Source organism: Lepidochelys olivacea (genome assembly GCF_965140295.1).
Source record: "Lepidochelys olivacea isolate rLepOli2 genome assembly, chromosome: 2".
NCBI classification, from domain to species: domain Eukaryota; kingdom Metazoa; phylum Chordata; order Testudines; family Cheloniidae; genus Lepidochelys; species Lepidochelys olivacea.
The window spans coordinates 110124400-110141009 of record NC_140412.1 but is presented as its reverse complement, the minus strand read 5'-3'; the positions used below and the strand labels follow the sequence as shown (position 1 = coordinate 110141009).

Here is a 16610-nt window from a genome sequence, read left to right as displayed (position 1 = left end):
AATCACTGAGACACAATGAACACTCTACCATTTTCCAGAACTGCTTTTGAGAGAAGAACTTAATTTCCCTATTTAGAACAGTCTCTCAGTGTTGGGTAAAATTGGTGTAAGCTGGCAGCAAGTGCTTTAGGTGCCTATGTTCTTGTCTTTAGACATGTGCACCATTGCATCCCTCCTGGCATCTGAATGCCTATCTCCCACCTAAGCCCCAGAGCGATCCACAAATCAGGGGAAGACAAGTGGACAAACATCTAAGCCATGTGTGAGGCCCAATCAACTAGATGTTCTCCGAAAGAGTGGGAATGACTATAGTCCAGTGGTTAGGGCACATACGTGGGAGATCCAGGATACAGTCCCTCTGCTCCAATCACTTTTCCATTATTTATCCAGTGAAACATCTTCAACAGGAGAAACTGAAGAAGCCCCACATCAGAATATCCCAGAGCTGAATGTTTAGAGCAACTCCTGAGAAGTGAGAGATCCCTTGTTCAACTCTTTTCTACCTCTCTGGCAGGTGAGTGCTCTAACCCAGTGGTTCTCAACCAGCAGTATGCGTACCACCTAGGGTACACAGAGGTCTTCCAGGGGGTACATCAACTCATCTTGTTATTTGCCTAGTTTTACAACAGGCAACATAAAGTCTAGCAAAGTCAGTCAATACTAAAATTTCATACAGATGATGACTTCTTTATGCTGATCTATGTACTGTATGCTGAAATGTAAGGACAATATTTATATTCCAATTGATTTTATAATATGGTAAAAATGAGAATGTAAGCAATTTTTCAGTAATAATGTGCTGTGAAACTTGTATTTTTATGCCTGATTTTGTAAGCAAGTAGTTTTTAAGTGAGGGAAACTTGGGGTAGGCAAGATAAATCAGACTCCTGAAAGGGGTATAGTAGTCTGGAAAGGTTGAGAGCCACTGCTCTAACCACTGGGCTGAAAGTTATAAAATGGGCATATCCTCTTCTGGCCACGTTGTGTGGAGCGAGGCAGGCACCTAACTCATTCCCACAAGAAACTACGTAGGCACCTAAGCTGCCCAACTCCAGGCAATGGGTTCCAATTTGTGAGTCACTAAGCAAAGATAGGCATCTCTTCGATAGACACCTCTCTAGAGCTTGGACTTAGACACCTATCTCCATGAGAGGGACAGGGCTCAGGAAACACCCCTCTGGTTGACATCTCCCATTGCTTAGCTGAGGCAGCTTCCTGACTAGCAGACTGGTTTTTGTGGTTTTGTCTAAGGCGCCTATCTCTCAATACTCCGCGTATAGGAATATAGGCACCCAACTCAGGTTTTGTGGATCGCAGAGGTGGTCCTGTGATTTTTCTAGGCACCTAAAATTTAACGCAACACTCCATTGCAACTCTGTTTCATTGCAATACCTAAGCCCTTTTCTGGATCTGGGCTTTTGCTATAGATTTGACATGGAAGCCCCTCAGAGTCTCTGGTGTTGCATGGCAGTATGAAAGGCAAAAATAGATAGATAATGTCACTTACCATGGACAGTTGATTGCATGTCTCCTGGTTTTATTAGAGATAGCCCTGGAGGAGACTCAGAAAAAGAATTAACAAGGGAAACTTCCACTCTTATACATCCAAGTACAAAAGTCAAACACAGAGAATGAAAGAGAGAGTCTTCAGATCCTGCCATCTAGCCTAGGGCAGCTGCACAGCACAGTAGCAGACATGTCTTTCACCCACACTAGTTTCATGAGTTAATTCCATTCTGTCACAAGCTCACATTATGGGTGCATCATATGAGTGCCCACTGCCTCAAGCTATTATTTCTAGTAGAAACAGGCATCATATGAGCCCTCACAAAGATATTAAACCAAGTTGTTTTGTACCATGGTACAGCTTGTCACAGAATGTGCACTGGCTACTTACACAGAAAGTTACATAAAAACCTATTTGGCAAACAGGCTCATTGTTTTAAAAGTTCCACAGACCTGCCAAATTAAGGGGGAAAGGTTCACTGTTTCTTGCTAGTGCACAGTGATACCTGAACCTGCAAGGTGCTGGGCACCCTTAACTCTCCGTATGATTTGTCACAGGAACCAGCATGCTACTGTGCTGGGTGGGAGATGTTGAGGTGCACTGCCCCTGAGTTCTGGCCAGAATTGTGCCTCAGATGGAAGGGGTGCCGTGCAAACTGCACCCTTCTGGGTCTGTGTTAACTATTCCCATTCCTGTGAGATAGAGATATAAAATAGTAAATGCTCTGCTCTTTTTAGTCCACGGATCGGCAACTTTTGGCACACGGCCTGCCAGGGTAAGCCCCCGGACGGGACGGGACAGTTTGTTTAGCTGCCGCGTCCACAGATTTGTCCGATCGCAGCTCCTACTGGCCGTGGTTCGCTGCTCGAGGCCAATGGGGGCTACAGGAAGAGGTGGCCAGAACATCCCTCGGCCCATGCTGCTTCCTGCAGCCCCCGCTGGCCTGGAGCAGCAAACCGTGGCCAATGGGAGCTACAATCTGCCGAACCTGTGGAAGTGGCAGGTAGACAAACTGTCCCGTTCCGTCAGGGGCTTACCCTGGCAGGCCGCATTCTAAAGGTTGCCAATCCCTGTTTTAGACCATGATGTCATCAGCAAAGAGAGTGGATTTAGTGTGTATTATTTCAGGCTGTCAAGGAATGACATGGCTTTTTTTTGGGTTGTCTTCTAAGTTTTGATACTTGCATTTGGCAGTTCTACCACTGGCCAGTTGGAAAATGTAATTTTAAAATGATGTTTTATGTATAGATGGGGTTTTCTATGGCACTTGTTACCAAAATAAGAATGTCGATACCATACTATCTGAGCATCATGTCACACTTTGTTGCATCACTGTTCTGCCTTCACTTCCTAAATGGGCTGATGTGTTCCCTTGGGGAGAAAATTCAGAGACAAGGTAGGTGAGGTAATATCTCTTACTAGGCCAGCCTTACCTCACTACCTCACTCACATTCTCTTGCTAATATCCTGGGACCAACACAGCTATAACAACACTGCATACAACATTGGAGAAACGTCAGACATTTCTGCCCTAGTACGCTTTCCGGTATTTCTCTAGTATGAAAAATACTTCTCCTTCAAAGTAGCAATAGAATGTAGATAAGTTCTCTGAGTCTTAACTTGTTATTAGAAACTAATGAAATTTCATCAGTGACCATGACAAACCCAGGAGCTCTTTAAGACCTGACTGTTGACCATGAAGAAGTAAGTAAAGCAAAGTTGTTTGGCTTTTGTTCCATAACAGAGGAACTAAATCAGTGTTTTTTCCAAGTGGGGGAGAAAAAGGATAAAATCATGTGGAACAAGTTTAAGGTTCAAGTTTTTAGGAAGCTATTTAAAAGCAATGGACATTTTTTGTGAGAGGGAAGTTCAATACCAAAATTTTCAAATTTGGTTGCCTAAAATCCATATTGTGGATTTAACTGTGTATTTAGGTGCTTACCAGTAGGCATCCAAGTCTGCAAATTTAACTTTTTCCTGCTTGATTTCCCATTTTTCCTTTCATTCCTTTGAATTGCCAAATGTTTTTTGTTTTGTTTTTGTTTTTCTTCTGGGTTAGTTTAAGCTATATTATAAGCCAAAACAAAATTCCAGGGGTGAGAAAAAGCACTTAATAGCATTTTTTTCAGTTCATCAAACTTTTTTTGCCTTTGCTGATTATGTCTATTCGTTTGCAGCATACTTAAATTCTCATTAAAATACAAGTTACAAAGTGCTCTTTTCCGGCCCGCCTACCTCCTTTTTCTCCCCTTTATCTCTTGAATACTTTAAACATTTTTTTTAAAAGCAGCTACAATACACTGTTCAGACTGTTATAACAAAAGGTTATAACTAGATACAACTTCCTATGCATTCACTTGGCTGGAAGTGTGTGAACTCAAGGGGCTTGATTCTAATATCCTGGCAATAAATTGTGAGCATAAATTTAAACAGTATTGTCAATTCCAGGCATTCAAAAATCAGAGTTGGGGCCTGGAAAAAAACCAACGTAAAATTGACTTAAGATCATGTGATTTTTAAACATAACACATTTTAGTTTCTTTTTAATTTGCCTTCTTGGTTTTTCAGTCTTTTCTCTACAACCATGAGGGCTAGAAACTTACTTTTGAAAGAAAGAGATTTGAGATTGTCATGTAATCATATGACACTGTGACTTGAGGCTTTAAGCAAAAAAATAAATCACTAAATATCATGAGACTTTCAATGAAAGTGTGAGAGCTGACAACACTATTTAGGCTCAGTCTTCATCATGAGCTAGGGGTGTGATTGTCAGCTTGTGTACACATACTCGCATTAGCTTCATCAAGCTAGCATGAGTATAAACAGCTGTGTAGTGGCAGTAGCCTGGACAGCGGCAGCATGGGCAGGCCTCCCCGAATGCATACCCTCCGGTTTCTGGCGGGTTTGTACTTGGCATTGCTAAGCTATGCCGCTGCTGCCCATGCTACTGCAGCTATGCTACTATTTATACTTGTGCTAGCTCAATGAAACCTACCACAAGCATGTGTCCAGGAGCAGGGGACTCACGCTTGCAGCTCATAGTGTAGATGTAGCCTCAAGTTCACTTTACGCTTCCAAAGTGGTTAGTGAATATGAGGATCAGGCTCTATGAAATTAAACTGCGAGATTCACATTGGAGCGCATCAGTTCCAGTTCTGAAAAGCACACATAGAAAGCTGCTTTAAAGCTGAGCTGTGTCCTTTGCCATGCCATGCTTAAGGTTCAGAAAGAACACTTTCTTCCCCCCTCCCACCCACAACTCAAGTACTCATTCGTCCTTTGGGGGTTACATATGCCCTTGCAAAAAGGTATATGGAAGTGTGGGGGAAGGGGTGCCTTCATACAGTACCCTATAGTTAAATAACAGACTGAGAAGGGGAGTGATGAGTCTCTCAAGGAAACATAAACACTATGTACTCATTAGAAGACTCATTATAAATAAAGTGCAGGGAAGGTGCTCTGAGAGCAAGCTCTTTCACTAGTATTTATTAGGACAAAGAGCTTCTTTAATAGAGCTACTGAAAAGCACTCTGCTGCAATCATTAATAGGCATTACCACTTTTACTGACTTCTTGGGAACAGCTTTGCCCTTCTCTCTGCCTTTGTATTAAAGGGACAAGTTCTTTATTCCATGCTTGTTCCAGAAATAAAAATCAGGCCTCAAATGCTGACAGCGGGGAGCGAAAGCCCCAGAGGTTTTGCACTTCAGCTTAAAGCCAAGGTTTGCAGCATGTATCGAAGTGGCAGACGGCTAATAGAAATGGAGATGCACTTCTCCTCCTTGGTTCCTTCTGTTTATAAGCTCCAACTGGATGCATCATCCCACCAGAGCAAAGTAAAGGGAATGGGGGGATGAAGTGGGGGGAAATAAAAAAAGAGAAGAGCTCTCTGATTAAAGTTGTGCATATGCTTTATTACCTTTGCCAAGCTGGAGGCCCGACTGGCCTTTTCCAAACAACGTTTTGTTTACCAGTCTTCAAATCTTAAGGATGGTGGTAGCTTAGCAGCTGAACATTGCAAACACTTTATTTGTTAGGCTGGTATGACTCTGCTGGAGCACTGTGCAACTACCAAATTCTGTAACACAACCAAGGAAACATTGCAAGGTTGTTTTTTTCCCTTTGATGAAGCCTCACAGGATGGAAAATACTGTTTTCAGCTGCGATTCTTTCCCATTTGTGGTAAAATTTACAACGTTCTGTGTGTCCTTATGTGTGAGGAAGGCCGAATTTAATGGATAATTTGAACTTTCTACATTATGTGATATTGAACCAGCTAATACCCATGTGATCAGCACCTGGAAGGAGAAACAAAAATAATAAGAGGGGGGAAAAAGGCAAACATTGGCGTTTTTAAAAAACAAAAATTAGAAACACAGTAGTAGTACTATCATAGTGCCCAGTTCTCATGCATGTTAAACCACAGCTTAAAGCTAGGGTTTGCAGCATGTATTGAAAAATGGCAGGCAACTAATAGACATGGAGATGCACTTCTTCTGCCTTGATTCCTTCTGGTTTTTTTACCTCAGCCGAGTTGGTGGAATTTCTGCCAAGATCCAGTGCCTGCAATTATGAATGGTAACATTGCCTTAGGGTGCAGTCTATTCAGGGCTGCACTGGAGGCATGAGGGCCCAGCAGAATAGCTTTCAAGTTGACTCAGCAAAGCTACACTCGAAAATGCCACTTTTAAACTGAAATAGGAGTATCCTTACAGGGATTTGCTTTAGTTTAAAAACTGGTTTCAAAACCCAGTTAAGTTAAACTGATGCGATTTTCTCATGTAGACAAGGCTTTGCTCTGCTCCCACCAAAGTCAACCATTGACTTTAGTGGGAACAGCTAGGCCCACCCTGAGTGCTTTTGAAAATGCCATGTCACCTGTCTTTCTCTCCACATGTACCTCTCTATAGCTTTCAAATGTTAGCAGATATAGGACTGCCAGACTCCTTCATTCCATTGCCTGGAGGATTAACCACAGCTCAAAGATGTTAAGATGAAAACATACTAGATGTCAGCTTTTCATTTTTAAAATCATGTTAAAACGACTTAAAAGTGTATCAAAACCAAATCATTCTTGTACATGTCTAAGACAAGTTTATAATGATAGTTCCATGACCAGAGGCTGTTTGTCGGTGTTTTACAGTTTTGTATTGTAAGAGACCCAAAAAAGATAGAAATAAAATGAGCAAGCAGCACTGCTATTAGCTACCATCAAGTTCTTTCCAAATAATGCCTGTAGCAGCACTGTCCCCCCCTAGGTAATTCTCCACTCAGATTCCAGTATGGGAAGCTAGGGTTTGCTTATGATATTAGATCACTGGGTGTTCTGTCTCTGGCAGAGGCACACACCTAGAACCAAGTCCCACCTAGCATTACAGACTTCATTGGCATTCCAGAGTATGAATGAGAGCTGAGTCCCATTGATTCAGCCATCCATGTCTCTGCCCCAGCACATTTTGGTTGTTGTGCTCATGGGACTGGCCACAGAGCATTTTTCACCACACTGTGCAGTTGCTGCACAGCTCAGTAATGCCTAATTCAAAAGCCATTGAAATAAGTGGAAAGTCTCCCGCAGATTTCACTGACTCTTCGATCAAGGCCCGAGCACGCATCTTTCTTCGGTAACCACTAACGGGTTACAGGACTTAGCCCTATTTTGTATGGATGGTTTAGCTTTTTGTTTTGCAAAGCCTCATTGATTGGATTTCAGTTTGCAGAACTGAAAACAAAACTAGGAACTGCTGAACTTTGAGTCCCGTTTTATCTGAACTCCCCACAGCTTGGGGATTAGGCTGCATGGTTCCAATCTTGGCCTTCCAGTGCTGCCTCTGGCACTGTGACAAACCAAAACGCCTTGCTTATGGCAGGCCTGTGCTGAGTGTCTAACTTCCTTGAAAATGAATCTGGACAACTTCCCAGATAACATATCTGTGCCTCTAATTCATATCTCAAGGATGAAGTTGATCAGGGAAGAATTGCGGAGGACGGGCGAGTTATTCTCGGTATTTATCAGTGTAACACCTGGAGGTGATCTGATCTTCCTGCCTCCTCAGAAAAATAAATCTGTCTTCTTAGCTAGCAAATCTGCACTCAGACACTTGTGTGCCAAACATGCAGGTGTACAGTGTGCGTACTACTACCGTGCCATCTGTAGCCTCCCCTGCATGACAGTTGTTTTATTTGGGGCTGGCCTCCACTAGCAAGCATAAGTCCAGGAAACAGTTATGCAGTGGTACGTGTTAAAAAGATAAAGCTTTATCTCACTAAGATCAGCTCAGCATGAGATCACATTGCAGAAACAGGAGCTTTACCCGTCTTACTACTTAATAAGGGAAATATCATGGTAAGAAAAAAGGTAGCATTGTATAGTCACGCAAACCCTTCATTCTGTACATAGTACGTACCCGCACAAGCAGTCCCACTGAAGGCCACTAGCTCCTGTGGTTGATTTGCTCCTTGGAAGGGTTTGGCCAGTTGTTCCAGAAAGTCATGGATCACCTCAGCCCTTTTTGGCCCATAGCACTTCCCAATCCTCCTTCCTACGGAAGCATGGGGAACCTCACTGAAGGCTTTACTCTAAACTTACTCCAACAGTGGAATCGTACCCATTCCCAGGGCCAACCATAGCGTTTGTTGTCAGACCTATGACAATTTTTGCCACCAAACCCTCTCCCCACCCAACCCCCGCAAAATACCTGACCCCTTCCCAGCTTCTCCTGAAACTAAATTAATTGACATTTGCCCATTATACTCTGCCTTACTATGAATGAACAACACAGTCTCAGTTTTTGTAAGTAAAGAGGCTCACAATGGGTCTACAAAACCAGGAACATATTTTTATATGTTCTGTTGTTATAACTGAAAACAGCATCCTGGTCTGCTTTATGTAAACCCAAAGGAGCTGCCAGCCAGCATGATGAGCTGGTGAAATTGACAGCAGACTGGACAAGCACTTCAGAAACCTCCCCCAGGAGTGTCATTTGAGAGCGTTGTCCCTTTCCCTTTACTGCCATGGAGTTGACCAGAGAGCCAGCTGTCCCCCATACATCGATTCAGATCCAGGTCAAGTCTGAATTGAAGGTACAAAAACAGCTAGGAGACTTGTCCTAGTGCCAACAGGGCACAGCTTGCACAACATAATCTGGGGCCTTTCCAAGTATCCAGGGATCAATGATTTGATTTTTTTTCTGGACCCTAGAGCCCCTCTGGATGACGATGAGGAGGCCTATGAAAAATCAGTGGCAAGTTTTCAGTCATAGTGCTCAGAGGCCTCAGTTTACAACATTTTATATTCTCAAGGATGAGGGGTAGAAGCTTCTCTTTATTTATTTTTAGATTTTCCTTTGACATTTCTTGATGCTGAATTAGGTAGGCCCATCAGCTTTACAGGCATGCAAAGATCAAGTCTACCAATTCCACTGCTGTCAGGGCTCTCTGAACACATGAAGGTAGGCAGAATTTGCCACTAGAAATTGCTGCCAATTATATAAACATTACTTCCAAACATTTCTCAACTGCACAAATTTCCTTTCTGCTCCTCATATTTTCAAGCATTAATTTTATTTCATTATAACGTTTTCTCATGCCACAATCTTCTATCTTGGACAGTAGTAGTACAAAAGTTTACCTGGTCCAACCCTATTCAACTACTCTCGGGTGAGTACTTGGCTTACTACACTCTCACTCCAGACTTTGGTGGACTTGATTCAGCCAGTCCCTTACATGCAAAACTCCCATTAATTTGAGTGAGAGTTCCACTCACGGAGCACTTGAAGGAGCAAGTTCAATTGAAATACCTAAGTGTTTTTACCTACCCCGATGAATACTATGGGTGTGCTATGCTTGGCGGTGGTGTATATTTACATTCTGGCCCTCTCTGAAGGCAATAGTCTTTGTCTTCTTTGAGGTCTACCCCACTGAAGTACAGTACACTATCAAGTATTCTAATGCCATTAGGACTACTGAATAAATGTAGACGATCAGAGTTCTGGATAGCTGAGGGAATGTTGACTAAAATTAATAGATTTTGGGTGACACTATTCTTTTATAAATGACAGGGAGATTCTGATAACGGAAGCTTGGATAATTGAACTTGTGTACAGTAGAACCTCAATTTTATGAACACCAATCTTACAAATGACTCGTTGTATGAACCATTTTCCCTGATTGGGTGGAGGGGAGAGGGAAGGGAAATCACATAACAAAAGTAATATCAGTGAAGAACAACTTGACATCCCTTCATGTTCCTGTGCCTTCAGTGCATTGGAAATCACTTGGCAGTGGTTTGAAGGTCAAGAAGAAAGCAACGTAGTGCACCAGCCTGCAACATATGTGCTACATCTACTGTAATTTTCAAATGGTTAATTATATGAATGTTTTGGTTTTATGAACTCAATTCACAATTCATTCATAAAACAGGCATTCAGCTCTATATCGGTTAGACAACCAGACAATCCCCCAGACATTTCTGAATTAAAGTAATAGTATTTAGAATTTGGTATTAAAAAACCCAAACCTTATAAATGGGGCACATTGTGCTTTCCTGAACACTCCTTCACGTTGAGCAAAATTGGCTAGAAAAGGGACTGAGGCCATCTTTTTTCTGTGACATTTAATTTACCTCCAGGGCACAATAGTTAGTGTAAGAGTCAAACAGTCTAAAAGTTAGCCAGAGTTGCATGAAACTATATGACTGTATGCTACACTGTTAGAAAATGCCGCCTTTATCTGGTAAAACAATGCACCAGCAGCTCTATTTTTGCTTCTCTGTAGCCTGGTAAGATGAAACATTAATTTGATGGAAAGTGCGATCAAATTAGCCAAAGGGTATGTTTACACTACGAAATTAGGTCGAATTTATAGAAGTCGATTTTTTAGAAAGTGATTTTATACAGTCAGTTGTGTGTGTCCCCACTTAAGACCATTAAGTCGGTGGAGTGAGTCTACAGTACCGAGGCTCGCATCAACTTCCGGAGCATTGCACTGTGGGTAGCTATCCCACAGTTCCCACAGTCTCTGCCGCCCATTGGAATTCTGGGTTGAGATCCCAATGCCTGATGGGGCAAAAAACATTGTTGTGGGTGGTTCTGGGTACATGTTATCAGGCCCCCCACTCTCCCCCCCTCCCCCGTGAAAGCAACGGCAGACAATCGTTTCGCGCCTTTTTTCCTGGGTTACCCATGCAGACGCCATACCACGGCAAGCATGGAGCCTGCTCAGCTCACCATCACCGTACGTCTCCTGGGTGCTGGCAGACATGGGACTGCATTGCTACACAGCAGCAGCTCATTGCCTTGTGGCAGCAGATGGTGCAATATGACTGGTAGCCATCCTCGTCATCTTCTGGGTGCTCTTGGCCAGCCTCCATGAGGTCGGTCGGGGCGTTTGGACATAAATGGGAGTGACTCAGGTCATTCTCTTCTTTAATTTTTGTCTAATGAAGATTCAGTCCTGCCTGGAATATTGGCAGAGGGATAGCTCAGTGGTTTGAGCATTGGCCTGCTAAACCCAGGGTTGTGAGCTTAATCCTTGAGGGGGCCATTCTGCCTCGGGCTACTCTCCCAGCCAGCAACACCACAAGTACCCTGGGAAACAATAACAGCTAGCAGTTGTACTGTATCGTCTGCTGCCAGCCTACTCCTCCCTCCGTGAAAGCAACGGCCGACAATCATTTCATGCCTTTTTTTGTGCGGGCGCCATATTGCTGTCAGCATCATCATCCACCTGCCGCTTCCGCTGCCACTCTCCTCTCCTGCTCATGCTATACCATGGCAAGCATTGAGCCTGCTCAGATCACCACGGCAATTGTGACCGCTCTAAACACCATGCGCATTATACAGCAGTATATCCAGAACCAGAACCTGCAAAAGCAGGCGAGTCAGTGATGGCAGCGTGGTGAGGAGAGTGATGAGGACATGGACACAGACTTCTCTTAAAGTATGGGCCCTGGCAATTTGGCCATCCTGGTGGCAATGGGGCAGGCTCATGCCATGGAATGCCGATTCTGGGCCCGGGAAACAAGCACAGACTGGTGGGACCGCATAGTGTTGCAAGTCTGGGACGATTCCCAATGGCTGCGAAACTTTCGCATGCGTAAGGGCACTTTTATGGAACTTTGTGACTTGCTTTCCCCTGCCCTGAAACGCCAGAATACCAAGTGAACCTCACAGTTCACAAGCGAGTGGTGATAGCCCTGTGGAAGCTTGCAATGCCAGACAGCTACCGGTCAGTCAGGAATCAGTTTGGAGTGGGCAAATCTACTGTGGGGACTGCTGTGATCCAAGTAGCCAACATGATCACTGACCTGCTGCTATCAAGGGTAGTGACTCTGGGAAATGTGTAGATCATAGTGAATGGCTTTGCTGCAATGGGATTCCTTAACTGTGGTGGGGCAATAGACGGAACGCATATCCCTATCTTGGGACCGGACCACCAAGGCAGCCAGTACATAAACCGAAAGGGGTACTTTTCAATGGTGCTGCAAGCACTGTTGGATCACAAGGGACGTTTCACCAACATTAACGCGGGGATGATTTCTGTTCAGCCACAGGCAAACAGCCCAGCAGGAATGGCCACCCCTGAATGTCCTCTTAATAAAATCCACCTATTTCAACCGGGTGACCATGAATGATATCACTCTCCTGAGGATAACACAGAGAGATAAAGAACGGATGTTGCTTGAATGCCAACAAACACTAGGACCATACGCTGCCATGCTTTGTTATGCAATGACTCCAGACTATGTGCTGCTGGCCTGCCGTGGTAAAGTGTCCTACCATGGAGGACGGAATAAGGCTGCTCTCCCCAGAAACCTTTTTCAAAGGCTTTGGGAGTACATCCAGGAGAGCTTCATGGAGATGTCCCTGGAGGATTTCCACTCCATCCCCATACATGTTAACAGACTTGTCCAGTAGCTGTACTGGCCGCGAATGCATCCCAAGTCTTCAAGGGAAATTAATAATTAAACACACTTGCTTTTAAACCATGTATTATATTTACAAAGGTACACTCACCCGGTCCCTTCTCCGCCTTCTAGGTCCGGGAGCCCGCCTTCGGTGGGTTGGGAGGGTACTAGATCCAGGGTGAAAAACAGTTCCTGGCTGTCAGGGAAAACGGTTTCTCCGCTTGCTTGCTGCGCTTCAACCTCTTCATCTTCCTCGTCCCCAAAATCCGAATCCCTGTTGCATGAGAGTCCATTGACAGAGTCCACGCACAGGGGTAGGGTAGTTGTAGGGGCACCCCTTAGAATGGCATGCAGCTCATCATAGAAACAGCATGTCTGGGGCTTTGACCTGGAGTGGCCGTTTGCCTGTCTGGTTCTTTGGTAGGCTTGCCTGAACTCCTTAAGTTTCATGCGGCACTGCAGTGGGTCCCTGTTATAGCCTCTGTCCTTAATGCCCTTGGAGATTTTTGCAAATATTTTTGCATTTCGTCTTTTTGAACGGAGTTCTGATAGCACGGATTCGTCTCCCCATACAGCGATTAGATCCAGTACCTCCTGTTCGGTCCATGCTGGAGCTCTTTTGCGATTCTGAGACTGCATGGTCACCTCTGCTGATGAGCTCTGCACGGTCACCTGGACTGAAGAGCTCTGCATGGTCACCTGTGCAGATCAGCTCGCCACGCTGGCCAAACAGGAAATGAAATTCAAAAGTTCGTGGGGCCTTTCCTGTCTACCTGGCCAGTGCATCTGAGTTGAGAGTGCTGTCCAGAGCAGTCACAATGGAGCACTCTGGGATAGCTCCCGGAGGCCAATACCGTCAAATTGTGTCAACACTATCCCAAATTGGATCCAGCAAGGTCAATTACAGCGCTAATCCACTCGTCGGGAAGGAATACAGAAACCGGTTTTAAGAGCCCTTAAAGTTGGAAAAAATGGCTTCGTAGTGTGAACAGGTGCAGGGCTAAACCGATCTAATGCTGCTAAATCTGACTTAAACTTGTAGTGTAGACCAGGGCCAACTGTGACTGATGGAATCTCAATGGATCTGTTTATAGTTTACTATAGCAAAAGGGTTGTGGGGGAATGTGGATGCTGACAAAAGAGCATACCTTTCCAAGCTGTTTTTGAAAAGAATGTCAGCTCCCTAGTTTACGAGATATAGCCTTTGCACAAGAGGTTGATAGGAGCTGGCAGTTTTTGAATCAAGCAGTTGGTGTGGTGCTCTGAGGAAAGAACCACTGCCAGCATTTAAACTGAAATGACCATGTTTGCTGAGAGTCAAAATGGGTGTCCTCATCCATGGATAGATGACACATTAGATAAGTGCTAGAACAAGGTGATTGACAGACAGCAAACAAATGCATGTGGCAAGATCCGGTACCCTCTAGATCATATAGAATTCAAATATCATATTAGCTATAGCCTAGTAAGAAAAATCACCAAAACATACAGTCAACTGCTGTAATGGATTCAGGGAGCAGTTTAATGGAAATCTCAAGAAGGAATGTAATTAGACTGTGTCAATTAGGCTGCTTGGGGATATCTAGCTTCTGCTATTGCTAGCTCAGAACCCTAACAGGATGATTAGGATGAACTGAAATCAGCCTGATTGATTAGGGTATATAAACCGACATATGCCAAATTCTGGGGAAGATGGTGTGTTGGAGTCTGAATCCATCTGGAGCTATGTGAGTCAGGAGAATGACTTTGCTTTGCTGGCCTTGGAGAAAGTGGCAGATCAAGATGAAAGGTAAACAATATAAGAGTCAGGAGGTGGCACAAAGAAGCTATTGAGGAAAAGTACTGAATACATCTGCTGTGATACTGTGCTAAAACTATCAGTTTTATGAACTTTGTCATTAGTCTTTGGAATTAATATTAAACAGTTTTTTACAAAGATTTCAAAACTCTTTATTTACTGTACTATTTTTAGGTGCAAATTCTGAAGTCCCCACTCAGTCCATCTGAAAAATTCCTGAGGATATCAGAATTTTGCTATCACTGGGTGCAAAAGTGTGTGCACAAATCCTTGCATGTCTTTGTGTCTCTGTGTGCAAACTGGTGGTTTTGTGCAGAGATAAGGCACTAGGCATGAGGTTTACATTTGCATTGCAGTTACCTGAAATGTGGACACAAATGCCTATTTGTGCGTAACTTTCAGCCTGGTTATGAAACATCAAAGATCCAATCTACACCATACACTGGAACCATGTTTAAAATCTGGTTTTAGGACAATTGAATTGACATGGTTTTATTTGCTGTCTAGAAATAGCTTTAAAATCACTAACTAATTTGTAGAGTAAAGACTGAAAACCCTCCAACAACGTGGTATTATTAAAAGATACTACTCCAGAGCAAGGCAAAGCAGTCCAGCAGGAGCCAGCAGGACCTGATCCTAGTCATTACCACTCATGCAAGGGAGAGGATATGTCAAGGGTAGGGAATGTCTTGCGGGACCAACAATATGGCAACTTACTTTCAGCTAAGTAGAGTACAGCAGTTATGGATGTACACTTGAATAATGGTCTAGGCCACTTTGTGCATTGGCAGGGATGCTAATATACAGCAACCTCTCTCTGTTCCTAAAGAATCCTGCAATATTTCCTCCTGTCCCTGGTCCGCACTTTAGAGAAAAATTATTGTCGCAGCAATGATTTTTAAAACACTTTCACATTTGAAACCCCTCATTTCTTCACTATGATTTCTCTTCAGTTTGAGACTATGATGTGAGACTCTTTCTGAATACAGCCCTTAGTACCTGGTGCTTGCTGAAGCTCCTTTCTTTGCAAAATGTGAAGGTTCTTGTGGGTTTAGAACTCGTAGCCCAAATTTTTCACATTTTCCTATTATCACTATGTTGTTGATGTTAAAACCCATCCTCTCCTGAGCTTCCAACACAGTGCAGTTTGCTCACTCTAACTTCCAGTAGAGGACTATGCTGTATTGTCAAGTGTGGAACATGTTGGTGTGAGTTTTGATTTGGGATAAATGAAAGTGATCATATTGTATTAAATTTTCTAGACTGAATTATGTATTATTATTGTTTATAGGGTGAAATTTCATTGGGTAACATTCTTATTTCCATTGATTGCAGTGGGAGTTTGCCTGAGTCAAAAAAAAACCAACAAAAAACGGAGCAAGGACTTCAGGACTTGATTTAGCACTCGTCAGAATTAGTACCTGATTAAATTAACTTGATATTATTAATTATTATTATTTTATTAGTTTACAGAACACCCATTAAGCAAACACTTACAACAAGAAAACAGGTAGCACTGTAGTAATTGAGTGCCATAATTATATACACAAGACTTTAATTATGTTCACTTAGTTACTCGTTGACTTGTCAAAGCAGTTTGCTTTATTTTATTGGGGACATTTTGTGTGATTATAGGTCATGGAGTTTTTCTCCCCTGCCCCTGCCTCCACTCTGACCCTTTACATCACATTAGTAGGGCAGCTCATGTCTACACTAGAGCCAGTCAAATTTTTTTCCAATGCTTCCAAGTTTTTTCACTGCAAAATGGCTTTTTTTCAAAAATGGAAAATATTCAAAAATGTTTTGTTTCTATTGAAATTTCTGTATTAATAGTTTTATCTAAACGTTTATCAGAAATGTTTATAGAAATCATTATTGAAGTGGCTATTAAAATTTGGTGTTTATCCAAAATCTGGTTTTCACTAAACACAAATATTTGATAATGTTTCCTGTAACATTTCTGATAAAAAAAAATCCAGTGAAATTTTTTGATAAAAATCAGAAATATGGTTCTGTTTTGAACCTTCCAACACAGAAATGACTTTGAAATTTTGATTTTTTTCACAATTATTAAGGAAATAATTTTGATCAGCTGTAGTCTACAGGTTTGCTTTCTGGTAGCTGTTGTATATTTCTAGTTCTTTCATTGAGATTGATCATCTTTCTGAAGGCACATTTCATTGTGTCTGGCCTTCTATTAAAAAAAGTTAGCAAATACTATCCTTAGTTGGAATTATTGTGCATATATTCTTCTTTGTGCAGATATTTTGATAATTGTTCCTTTGATAACCTACTTTGTGTTAAATGGGTTTTTTTTCTTCAATGGGCTTGCAGGTATATTTCTCCACTATACATGGATATATTTCTCCACTATACATGTAGTGCATAGGGCTCCCACCATTT

At 42.8% G+C, this 16610-nt stretch overlaps 1 long non-coding RNA gene across 2 annotated transcripts in view; it reads left to right on the top strand.

Annotated features, from left to right (window-relative positions):
- The window catches only part of LOC311516820, a 193282-nt gene that overhangs the window by 102897 nt on the left and 73775 nt on the right, over window positions 1-16610 (top strand). For both annotated transcript variants that reach the window (XR_014710502.1, XR_014710503.1), the window contains one exon: window positions 391-514. This is a non-coding gene — a long non-coding RNA (uncharacterized lncRNA). The remainder of the gene's footprint in view (window positions 1-390; window positions 515-16610) is intronic.